This window comes from Alligator sinensis, unplaced genomic scaffold (assembly GCF_000455745.1).
Source record: "Alligator sinensis unplaced genomic scaffold, ASM45574v1 scaffold1299_1, whole genome shotgun sequence".
Lineage (NCBI taxonomy): Eukaryota > Metazoa > Chordata > Crocodylia > Alligatoridae > Alligator > Alligator sinensis.
In genome coordinates this window covers 666,178-679,174 of record NW_005842647.1, presented here as the reverse complement: position 1 = coordinate 679,174, position 12,997 = coordinate 666,178, and the positions used below count along the sequence as shown (strand labels likewise).

Genomic DNA, 12,997 nt, shown 5'->3' with positions numbered 1-12,997 from the left:
CAAGAAATGCAAAACCTGCCAACACATCTCCACCCCCCCCACTATTACTACACCCAACAACAGAGCCATGAGCATCCCAGGATCTTACAGCTGCACCTCCAGAAATGTAATATACCTCATCCAGTGCACCAAATGCCCTGATGGAAAATATGTAGGAGAGACCAAACAACAACTGCGCACCAGAATGAAGGCACACTGGAAATCTATCAAAGACAGAAATACCCAATTCTGTCACATTTCTCACAAGAAAACCACTCTCTCTCCAATCTCTCAGTCCTGATCCTCAAAGGAAACTTACAAAACCCTTCCCAGAGACGAGCCTATGAACTCCACTTCATCAACCTCCTGGATAGTAAAAATCGTGGACTAAATATAGACATTGGATTTATGCCACATTATAACCTGCCTGACATCTGACTCCCCAGGTCTCTCTCCACTTTCATCCCCATTTTCTCTCTTCCCTCCGCCTGTCTCTCACCCATTGACTCCTCAATCTACATTTTCACTGACTACCTGTCTTGTATGCATACCAGCCCAGCCGCTGGCTTCTTTACTTTTCATTCCATCCAGGAAGAGCACATACCAACTGCTGAAACTTCCTTAACCTGATGAAGGGTTTTTGAACCCGAAAGCTTGCTTAATAATTATTTTCCAACTATTTGGGTTGGTCTAATAAAAGATATCAGATTCACCCAAGGAACCTTGTCTACCATTGTTAATTGATGCCTGGTACCACCTAGTGCTTTATCAATGCCACCACTACTCCTGTACAGGGCTAGATTAATGCATAGGCAAACTAGGCACATGTCTAGGGCCCTGAGCTGCTGGGGGTTCTGTACCTTCCCTCCGTGCCAGTGGTGCACATGGCCCCATCCGCCTCCCTTCCCCTCCCTTCTACCGGCCACACCATCAGAGCGGCTGTTTTGTAGTGGCCGCTCCAAGCCCTGCTCCCTGTGGGCAGTAGCACCGGGGTGGGGAGGGAGGTCTCGACCAGCCCGGGGCCCATGGGTTTCTTTGCCTAGGGCCCATTAAAGGGTTAATCCAACACTGCTCCTGTACTGTCAATATTATCTCCTTTATTTTGTAGGCTGGAAAGCGGATTAAGAGGTGGTGTGACATGAAGCAAGTCAGCAGCAGAGCTGGGAGTAGAACTCAGGACTGGCTGCTTCCCGATTCCATGTTCAATTTAACTAGACCCTGCTTGTCACCTTGTACATTCGTGTCCTACAGTATACAAGGAGGTCAGGAGGGGCTCCAGTCAGGTCAGGTCACACCCTGCTACCAAAAAGTGTGCAAAACTGCCCTTGATAGTTTGTGAGGCAAGCAGCTGTACCTGAGGGCCAAACTTTCGATGTAGAAATGAATAATTTCTGAGGAGTGTATGATTACTTGGTAGAAGAGATCTCATCATAACATTCTGGTGTGATGTGTGAAGCTGTTTCTCACACTTGGCACGGAGCTCTGCAGCTGTTGGCTTCCCTGACAAGTAAAGGCAATGTGGAGTAGTTCCTTTCTTCTTTTCTTATATACAGACTCCAGAAGAGAGTAACATGTTGGAACATGCAGCAAATATGTGAATGATGGTACCTCATTTCTCATGGATTTAAGGTATTCTGTGAAGTTGCTGAGAGGGGAGATCAGCTTCTCACAAAAACAGCAAAGTGAATAATATGTAGCCTTGTAAATGTCTTCCTTAGTGACATGGCTTTAGAATAGCTGGATGCTATTGCTCTCTGTCTTGGTTAAAAGCTTTGTGCTAAAAGATTATAATGGCTGGCTATTAGATGAGAGGCATCTTAATTAAAATAGAATAAGACCTCAGTCATTGTTTCAGTGTGTACAGCAAGGAGGTGATTAAATATTACAGCGGTCCACATTTTATGATCTTACGCAGTCTTACATGTTTATCAAACAGTATCAGAATGGAGGTGCATTGAAGGAAAAGGACCATTATGGTCATCTTTTCCCTTTCCTGCATAACACAGGCCATAGCTTTTGTGTGTAGTCCCAAGTCTTGAAAACTGTTTCACAGCAAAACAAGTTTCTTTTTATACAGTGGTTCTGTCACTTTTTTGACCTATTTGTTGCTCTTAAAGTACTTGTGTGGAAAATTAGAACAGAACAGCACAGAAGTATAGGGTTAAAGAGGACCTCAAAGGTCATCTGGTCCTGTACAAATACAGAAATGTCCTTCCTAAATCAGTGCTGTTTAACTTGCAGCCTGTGGGCTGTATGCATCCCACAAGGGGTTTATTTGCAGCCTGTGGGCTCCTGCCAGGTCCCCCCACCTTCAACTTACAGACTCTCCAGTCCCCGCCTCCGTTCTCTGGCTGCCATTTCCTGCCCCCAGCTCTGAGGGTGCAGCCTGCATAGTGGGATAAACCCCCAGCCACTCATAAGTTGGGAAGCCCTGACCTAAAGCATCCCTGTGCAGTGCTTATCCAGCAGCCTTCTGGAAATTTCCAGTGAAGGAGCTTCCACAGCTTTCCTGAGCAGTCTATTCTGCTGCCTTACTGTTCTAATAGTAAGGAAGTTTCTTCTGAGATCTTAGATGAACCTACTTTGTTGTAGTTAAAATCCACTGTTTTGTATTCTGCCCTCTGCTGTAAGGGTGAAGTTATTCTTCCCTCATTGTTATGGCAGCTTTTCAGATATTTGAAGACTGCTATAATGCTTCTCCTTAAACCTTCTTAGAAAGTGGAATCCAGAACTGCACAGGGCATTCTATGTGAGGCCTAACCAGCGCTGAATGAGTGGTTAATTGATCGTTAATATCTGTTATCAAATTTTTGTAAAGCAGAGGGATACATTTTTTGAAATATTAATTTTTCTAAATCCAAAGGATTTTACAGTGGATAAGGAGGCACATTTCCTTTACAATGATCTATGATAGTTAAAGAGCATATACCCTCTGTGGCTATTATAGCTTATTACAGTATGCATTGATGTTATAAATATGACCATCTTTTAGAATTCATAAGGAATCTTTTAATAACTTACTCCAACACGTGAGAACACAGATCATTAGATCCTGACCAAAGAATAATTTATTTTTCTTATAAAATATGTCTAGTTACCAGTTGTTTATCAACCTTTTTTGCTTTTAGCATCTCTTAAATCCAGTTAGAAGTTAGGGATTTACAAGAGCTTTTTCAAAAGCGTCTATATTCCACTTTCTAAAGTCACTTAGAAGCCAAGTCTTACTATATTTTACTAAGCAAGCATATACTGATTCAAGGTCTGGAAAACCAGTCCCATGAAGACAAAACGAGATGAAGTCTGATCTAATACATCAAAGATAGTGTTTTAGAAGCAACTCAATCACTGTCTTTAAGTGCCTACATTGGAAGGAGATTTCTGATAAAAGAAGTTCTTTAGTTCAGCAGACAAAGCCAAAGCTAGACAAGTTTAGGCTAGGAATAACCTCTGGGGGCAGGCAAATTTTATCCCCTTTTACAGACGAAAGGGCTGGAGAAGCATTCCAGAGTTAAACATTCTCCTGTGAATCCTGTACATAGAAATGAGAACCGGGAAAGACCTATTAGGTCATACAGTTCATCTCCCCAATTTGGGAGGGATGCTGAGCCATGCTTGTGCTCAGGCACACGCGTCCATACGGGAAGCCCAGTCAGTGGTGTGTCCGGACAGCTGTAGAAGGCTGGTTGTCATACCCAGTGTCTCTAAACATCCTGTTTATCCCTGCAACAGGGAACATTTGATTGAAAGATAAATACCAAAAAAATTCTGCTAAGAACAACATTCCCTCTTGCTTCAAACTAGGCAAACAAACCTGACAACAAAAGAAAATAAACATGTTGATGGAGCCATATGTATATATTTACACACGTGGCCAGATTTTTTGAAAGGTATTTAGATGCCTCGGTACTTCTGAAAAAAAAAAAATGTGGCCAACAATGCCAAGGCTCTATGAGCATGCATGCGCCCATGTGATAGGGTGTGTGAGAGTATCGTCAGGTTGCCAAAAAGCTTTTTTTGCAAGGTCACCCCTGGGACATGGCTTCTTTCTGTTGAAAAATAAAACATGTTGAAAAAAGCCTCAAGTTGGCAGCTAGTTTTTTTTTCTTCCCTCTCTGTTTGTTTGTTGTTCATTTGTTGCAACACTGGAGGTCTGTTTACTTTGCCAGAGAGAATGAGGGACCCAGGAGACGCTGCTTTGCATGCAAAGAGTTTATGGAAGGAGCTAAGTGGGGAGGAGGGGAGGAACTTCCAAGTTCCTTGAAATAAAGCTAAAAGAGTTTGTAGGCTGCTGCTTTTTCTTATTTGCTAAAAAAGGCTTTGGGCCTGATATTGAACTACTAATCCTGGCAGAACTGCTGTTGGCTTCAAGGATTGGATTGAGCCCATTCTCGTCTCTCATGCATGCAGCCTTCTAGAAGGCTGTTTTAGGGAACGTCAGGAGTGTTCAGTTCAGAGGCCGGGCCTATGGCCATTAAACAACAGCTGCACCAGTTTTCAGCCTCTTTCCTTTTTGGTGTGCTTTTCCCATTTTGCTTTCAGGCTGAACATACAGGTTAGCAGCCCCCATGAACACTTTAAATTTAATTGGCTGTGAAATGCAAGCAACTTCATCCCTCCAATTATTGATTGGAGTAAGTGGAGCAAGGAGCTTATGGGGGTCTCTTGCTATCTGCTATTGCCTTGGGTTGTGACCTTTATGTTGCTTAACTGATGTGCCTCAGATGCACCTTATTTATAGTGGATAGCTGAGCCACAGACTTTTGTTAGGTTGTTCTGGATGATCTGATGGAAGGTACTGTGGAGAGGCAAAGTTATGAAGAGCTTCTTTGAGGAGTTGGTGTTTAATGGGTGAGAGAGTTCAGTCACCTTGTTGGGCCTTCCTGTGTTTGGCACTGAGACTCAAGGACGAAATAAAATGGGTTGTGCAGGAATAACTTTTCTTTGGTTAACAAATGGAAGCATCTCAGGAGTGAATTGTGCAATTTGGATAGCTGTTTCTTGGGACTTAGATAGCTAACATAGCTAACCACAGTGAGTTGGGACATCAAGGGAATGGGTAATGTGTGGGACAGACAGTGACGGACGATGGCTGCATAGGAACAGCTGTGCAAGGCAGCTATAATAGTTTCCAGTTGTATGCTGTGATGGGATGCACTGCCTTGGCAGTAGCAGTTCTTCTGTTCTGATTTTATAGCTTTTTACTAGGGATGACAAAGTTGATGGACCTGCTGATCAGCCCAGTTAGTGACTCATACTGCTGAAGCGGTTATCCTTTGGCAAAGTACCTTCTTCAGTGCAGTTGTCTTCAATGGTATATAGAAAACTAGGAATCTTAGAACTACGGAAGAAATCTGCTTCCTTTTTTCCTCCAGTTTTTTTATTTCAATCAACAGAAGGAAAATATAAACCTATTATAATTCCATTATAATGCACATTAATACAGAAATTCTCAGCTAGGTTGTTGTGGTACTCTGGGGTGCCTTCAGAGACTTTCAAGGGTGCTCCGGGGTCCCAAGCAAAGTTAGCACTATTAAATATGCAAATATGATTCACAAGATAAACCCTAGAAATCCACAACATTAAAAATGTTTTAACCTGTTGGGGTTTTCTTAGTTCTTTGCTCTATTATTTTTCGTCAGTCAAAAATGAGTGAAAAACAAGAGCAGGTATTTTCTAAGTGGTGCTTCCAGTCTAAAAGGGTTGAGTACCACTGCATACTCTGTGCAGTACTGATCGACCCCTTTCAACAAAGAAATTGCAGCATTCAGAGATGTGTAATGGAAGCGCTTTAGAATTTGAAGGGAAAAAAGCCATGTGTAAAGAGCAATTGAAAAGTCTAGTAGAGTTTACCATCAAGAGGGGATGAATAAGACATGACACACATGTTTAACACAGTAAATGGTCTAGAGAAGGCAGATTAGAAACTCCTGTTCATGTTGGTTAATTTAAGTTCTTGGAGGCATTCAGCGAATGTCAGACTCAAAACTAATAGAAGGAAATACTTTTAACACATAATTAGTTCGTGGAACTTGTTGCTACCAGATACCATTGAGGCCAAAACTCAGATAGATGTTCAAAAAAAGGATGAAGTATTTATTTGGGTTATAAAAATGATTTATCATAGATAATGCATGACATATGAAGAACAACAGGCATTTTGGAAATGATAGAAATATTTTGGAAAATAAACTGACCCTTAGCTGTTGGAGGGTGGGAGGGAATTTTCCTGAAGAATAGATTAGTCCATGAATTGTCCACCATGCACCCTACATTGGAGCAACTGCTAGCAGATACTGCTGAGTAATAAGACTGTGTGACACGATCATGACTGAAGAATAGGTCTAAGCTACACTTGATCTGAGCCTTCAAGAATCTGAGCTACTATGATAATTCCTCTATTCATATGAATGTCTTAGAACAGGGGTGGCCAACCCTCAGCCCACGGGCCAGATCTGGCCTACCAAGCCATTTGATTTGGCCTACAGGTGTGGGGTTTTGGTGACATTTGGCAGTGGGAGCTTTGGCAATTATCACTTTCTCTGAGGCACTGTGGAGAGAAGTGGCATCAGCAGCTTTCCTCATTCATGCCACCATGGGAAAAAGCAGTGTTAGCAGACCCTTCCCCTAGGTCCTAGTTGCTGACTGCTGTCTTAGAAGAATGATTTTACTGGCAATAATATTTCTAGTATGTTCTCAAACTTAGGGTTGTACACTTGCACATTCTTCTAAGTCATACATTGTAAATACAGCTTCTGTAGCAAGACAGGATGATGGACTGGGATTCTGGAAAATTGAATTCAGTTCTTGCCTCTACCTGCCTCTGACTTTAGGCAAATCACTTGGTCTCATTCTTTTTCAGTTAGTTTCCCAGCCGCAAATTTATATATGGATAATAATCCTTCTCCTGTGACTAGTTGCACAAACTATATATTCTCAGAGATGGGAGTCCCTCATGCTCTGAGCCTTCAGTTGGAGATTAATGCCTCAGCAGTACCTGTAGAGTATACTCTGGGCTCTGCCTCTCCTTGTGGTTCCACACCCAGGGGATACAGGGCATACAAATTAGATTTCTAGCCTAATTTAATATGATGATATTATTTTTATACCAATTAGGGCCAATCTTTTTGGCACATGTGCCACAAAGTAAGCCTTGAGCCTTCCCCAAATGCCATTTCAATCCCTTTCCCCTGCACAATCTGTTGCTCTGCTTTCTGCTCTCTGCCCTATTGCACTTCCTGCTCCCTCCCTAATCCGTGTGGCGCACACGCAACAAGTTGGCCACTTCTGTGCTATACTATTCTTTAAATCAATGGTTCTCAACCAGGGTGCTGCAGCACCCTGGGGTGCCTTGAGAGCCATTGCCCCAGGGTACCATGCAAAGTTAGCACTGTTAGGTGTGCAAACATAATTCACAAGATAAACCCAGCGATTTCAAATAGGAATCCGTAGTATTAAAAACATGCTGACCTGTTGTGTTCTTTGAAACAGAAGAATTGCACTTATCATTTTTTCATAGTCAAAAAACGAGTGCAAACTAAGACTTGGTATTATCTGAGGGATGCCTTGTGCCTAAAAAAGTTGAAGAACTACTGCTTTAAAGGAAGAGGGAAGGCTATTTTAACTGGGATAGGCACCTCACCCGCTTCCCCCATTGCCTTTCTCTTTCCTGCTGTGAGGAGCTGCCATAATGCCTCACTGCTTTCTGCTTTGTTTCCCTCTAAAGAGTTAATTCTTTTGGAGGCATCTTTTCCCATTCTTGGCTTTAAGAACTGTCCCTGAGGTGATGGAGTTAATTCTGACAGCAGTGGATGTTCCATATGTCTTGTTTTGTGTGGGGGACTCTCAGATCCCAGACTGATGTTCTATCTGGTGATGGTCCTTTAAATCCAAAACATGCAAAAAGAAGGAAGTAAAGTTTAAACTTTTCCAGGTAGGAAAGACCATGAGGTTGACAGCTTATCCTAGATATTCAGATTTTTTTCTGGCACCAATATCCTCCTTGGACTACCTCAGTCCATCAACTGACACTGTCATTGGCACTTCATGGAAATTTTCTTGCTGTTCTGGGCTTTAGTTGCAATGGCAATGAGCTATAGCATTCAGTGGGCATCATTGGCCACATCCAGATGAGCACGGCAGTGCGTTTGCAACGGCACAAATAGTAGTGGCACAAATCTGTGCTGCAGTGTATGTCCCTGCACCTGTGCTTGATTATGGAACATATTGTCTCACTGTGGGCAAGCTGCTTGTGCCCACCTCCTCCCAGTCCTCGGCGTGCTGCGCCAGCGCTCCGTGTGCTCCAGGGGGTGCTGGCTGGGATACAGGGTGCCTAGTTGGCAGGCAGCCCTTGCATTGAGGCAACCTTTGCCCCAGCCAGCTGGGGAGTGGCATATGGAGATGAGGGAGAAACCACCCCAGGGCTGTCTGCTCTCCCGTCTCTGTGCATCTCAGCACAGGTGCTCCTCCGTGGATCCCTGTGCTGAGGCATATGGAGACAAGGGAGCAGCTAGCTCAGGGCTGGTTGCTCCCCCATCTTGAGACACACTGTGCCCCAGTGCACGGAGATGGGGGAAATGGGCAGCTCTGGACGGCCTTCTCCTCTGTCTCTGTATTTGTCTCATCGCATGCTTTTTTGGAGTGCTTTGTGCTGCATTTTTTTCTGGGAATTTTTTTTGCTTTTGTGGTGCCACAAACTGCCCATGCCTGCATGTGTGGATGTGGCTATTACCTCTCTCAAATCCCTCTTTTCTGTCCCTTTTCAGGGATCCTGCTCACAAGAGTCTGCTCCAGCATGAATCCCTTCTGGCCAAGGGTGCAATAGAAAGGTCCTTCACATTTTGAGAGAAATGTTTTACAATGGTTACTTCCCAGCTCCAAAGAGGAAAGAAGGATGTTATTCCAAGAAATCTACATCTATTTGTAAGATCAAATTCAAGATGGTGACTCTGACTCTCATAATTCCATCACTATAAAAAAGAGATTGACTTGCATTTCTCAATTTGCAGGATGTGTACTTCCACATTTCAAGATGACTTGCATTTTCTTGTGGGACAAGACCACTAGTAGTATAAAGCAGGGCTGTGCAAAATTTCACTGGCTGTTTTGTTTCAACTCATTTCGAGCTCGAAACAGCGAAATCGAAACAAAACAAAAGGCTTTGAAACAGCCTTGAAACGAAACGAGGGCAGTCGACACAGTTCGAAACTTTTGAAATGTTTCGGGTTTTGAACCTGGGCTTGCTTGCAGCTAAAGAGAAACTAAGGAGAGGGAGGGGGAAGAGGGGAAGGACTGTTCTGATATTGACATGTGTAGCTGTCCAGTGACTGTCATCCTTCCCTGAGGTCCCTTCCAATCCCAGTGCTCTGGAGGAGGGATGGAAAAACAGCATAAAAAGTACCGTTTGAACTGAGCTTCTCTGTGCCTTCACACTTACAAGTGACACAAATTTTGCTCTGAACAGTTTGAGGTGTGGTTTCCCAGAAGCCCCTGTACCTATCTTCTTGAAAGCTGGCAGGCTTCATTCATGTCCTTAGCAGGAGTTACCATCCCTGCAGCTTTCACCCTGCTGCGCCATAACACGCAAACAGACACACTTGTCATGAGTTTTGCTTGTCAGCAGCTTGAGGTACAGTTTCCCAGAAACCCCTCTACCTATCTCCTTGAAACATGGTAGGCTTCATGGCCTCAGAAGGAGCTATCATCCCTGCAAGTTTCATCCTAATTAGGTAAGAAAGACAAAGTTATAGACAGGTTTGCGCTTCACCATTAAAGCCTATGGGCGAAAAGTTGAAACAGCTAAAGTTTAAATGAAACGGAACAGTGCTTTTGAAACCAATCTAAATGAAACACTGTCCCGGTGAAACAAGTCGAAACAAAATGCTGTTTCAGACAGCCCTAGAAGTCTTCCCATTTGGCCTGTCAGCAACCTGAAGGGTCTTCACTGAGGTTCTCTTCACGGTGGCTGCATACCTCAGCAAGCGAGGTGTTATGTTTTAACCCTATCTATAAAACTGGTTGGTACAAAAGGGGGTCTTCTGCAGAGCCACATTGAGCTTTTTTGGTTCCTGGATCTCTATCAGTAAACACAAATTATCCTGGACCCTGGTCCAAAGGACTGTTTGCATAGGACTCACGTGAGACTCAGTAGTAGTCAGGGCCTGACTCCTGCAAGAATGCTTCCAACTACTGAGGGAACTCACCTTGTCAACTGAGAAACTTCCAATGATGTTTCTTTAACTTTCTATGTTTGCCTTTTTCTACCTTTCTACACTTGGCTTTTTTGACTGACAAGGTCAGACTTTGTCTAAGAGGCCTGGCTCACAGTGGTGAGCATTCTGATGAACCCCCTGGACCTGACAATAAGTATTCCTACCTTGGTACTGCCCTCCCTGAAATTAGTGGGAGGATCCAGACAATGTTTGCAAAGGTACGCCTTTTCTCTCTTCCCCCTCCCATCCAGAACTATAGGGATGGACATCTCTGATAGGTTGGGGAGTGTATTTAGGTGAACTCCAGGATCAAGACTTAATAGGAGTCAAGGCTCCACATAAGTATCTTGGAGTTCAAGGCCATTTAGAAACCCTGCAAGGGCTTCTACCGTATTTAGGGGGGGTTGCATTTTGATGGACAGCACTAGTCTTTTACATATACAACCAGCACTGGGAAAAAATCTTCCTCTCTCAGCAGGGAAGCAATCGTTATGTACAGCTCTTGTCAATGCTTCTCACAGAACAATAGACCATCATGGCAGACCACCTTAGTAGAGCCTTCTCTATGAATCTTACATGGGAGATCAATAGCTGAATGTTTCAGTCCATCTTTGCAGATTGGAGCTACCCAGCAATAGACTTCTTTGCAACAGAGAAAAGCAATAATTGTAGGTCATTCTGCTCCAGAGACAGGCCTCAGTCTGGGCTTCCTCACAGGTATGTTTCTGATTCTGTGGTCAACAGGCCTTCTATATGCCTTCCCCATTCAAGTCACTAGTTCCATTGGCAGTCTGGGAAGTGAGGCAGAAATTGGTTCTTATTCCAGGTTTTTGCCCATGGTGGCTTCTGAGTTCCTCAGAGTCAGCAGGTTTCCCTGAAGGTGTTTTCTTTGGGGCTGAGACTTCTCTGCATTTGCTCGAGGTTGAGGCATTTGGCTTATTATTTTCAGTTTGTTTCCATAGCCAGATAATCTAGAGGCATACTGATTTTGGCTTTAAGGCTAACTGGCTGTTGGGCTGTTTTATTGTGTTATGAGACTGCCATGGTGGCCCTGTCCTTTGTGATATGGACGTCCCGCATTATAGCTCAGGCATCTTCTGCTGCCTCCCTTCCCATTCTTGTAAGTGTAACCTGTGCCGTCATGCTAAGGGCAGGTGATGCACTGGATTTTGGGTCTTCAGGATGCTAGTAGTCCTGGGAGCCCCTCAGGCAGACTACTGACTGAGGTGTCCCATGGAGAGGTGTGTCCCTCACCCTCACCATTCATGAATTTACTCAGAACCCAATGAACATTTTATTCTTTGTTATACATAACTAATTTATAGACATAAAAATAATTTAAAAAATAACAATAGTTAATAAAACTTACAATTTAGATAAATTTACAACTACAAATTAGGTGGATAATTCCAGCACACTGGGTGGTCCCACTTGTGTTAAACAACCTAAATAACTAAATTCACCTCATTATAACCCTTTAAAAGAGTTTCCCTCATGTCCCAATTGATTTCCTCTTGGTCACAATCTACTTCCCATAACACTAAATAGCAACACTGCTATAACTGTGATCTACCACTAGATGGCAGAGGTGAGGCTGCTGCTACTGAAGGAAAGTGGGTTCTCTTAATCATTCCTGGTAACAGAGTGAAACAGGCTCTGAACAGCTGCTGCAAGCAATAGGCTCCATTTGTTTCCTTCACTAGCAGATTGTTCTCTAAACCAGTGCTTCTCAAACTATCTGATGTGGCGGACCGGCAATTTTTTTCCAGTGGGCCAGGGACCTGTGCCCGGTTCAGCTGGTGGCAGCAACGGTGTGTAACAGCACTACACAAATGCGCGACCGGCTGTTTCTTTCTCTTTCCTCACCTTGCATGACGTGATGTCACCTGGAGTGTTGGAACGTACAAACTGTGGCGCTATAACATATCAATGTTATGCTTCTGAAAATATATTTCTTTTTTTCCTGGCAACTCGCTGCAGACCGGCGATCAGTGGCTCCGTGGATCACCATGTTGAGAAGCACTGCTCTAAACCAGTTTCCTTCTGAAAATACATTTACTGCAAACTCTAGTGATTAGGTGTCCTCTCTCACACTCATGCTGCTTTGTTTTGTCTCAGCCCATTCCCTCTTGGGGCTGTTTCCCCTTGCCAGCATATCTACCTGTAGACAGGGGTTTCCCTCTGCAGGTCAATGACTGTGGCTTGAGCTTTCCCAGCTCAGATTTCACCCTAGTGTCTTACTCAGACACCACTCACAGCCCGGTCATTAACCATTTAAGGGCTCTGCTGCTTCTCCCAGCCCCAACACACCTACCAGCCTTGCTTACCAACTCCTCACCACTCTCCCTGGCACCTGTGTCCCTGCTTGCACAGCTCTGAATCAGGTGGGGAATTAGCTTCTCATGGGATGAGACAACCCTGTCCTGATGCCTGCTCTCTGGGCAAGTTTCAGCTCAGTTTCCCCTGGCTTGGGCTAAGTCTGCACTCCCTCTTTCCAGGGCTGGATTCCACTCCTTCCCTCCTCTGAGCTTCTCTTCTTTTTTTTCTTTTCTTTTCCCCTCCCTCAGCTTTTATGGCTCAGTAGCAGCCAATCAGAGCCCCCAGTTTGCAATGTGGACTCTGATCACAATTTAAATGCTCCAGTAAGAAGCATGCATCGTGCACTGCATACTCTCCTGTCTGATCAAGCTTATGCATCCTCTGCAAAGTTTTGCTGCCATTTCTTGTAGAGCTCTTAAGCACAGCTCATCCACTTGGCTTGCAGCCAGGTGAGCTTTGCAGCTGATACATAAGCAATATCTGCAAGACAG

The 12,997-nt window shown here is 44.0% G+C and overlaps 1 protein-coding gene across 2 annotated transcripts in view; it reads left to right on the top strand.

The window, feature by feature from the left end:
- Positions 1-9,057, top strand: part of MRPL23 (mitochondrial ribosomal protein L23) — a 28,480-nt gene extending 19,423 nt beyond the window's left edge. For both annotated transcript variants that reach the window (XM_025215523.1, XM_025215524.1), the window contains exon 6: positions 8,742-9,057. The gene's annotated coding sequence lies outside the window, so the exon portion shown is untranslated. The remainder of the gene's footprint in view (positions 1-8,741) is intronic.
- Positions 9,058-12,997: the final 3,940 nt, after the last annotated feature.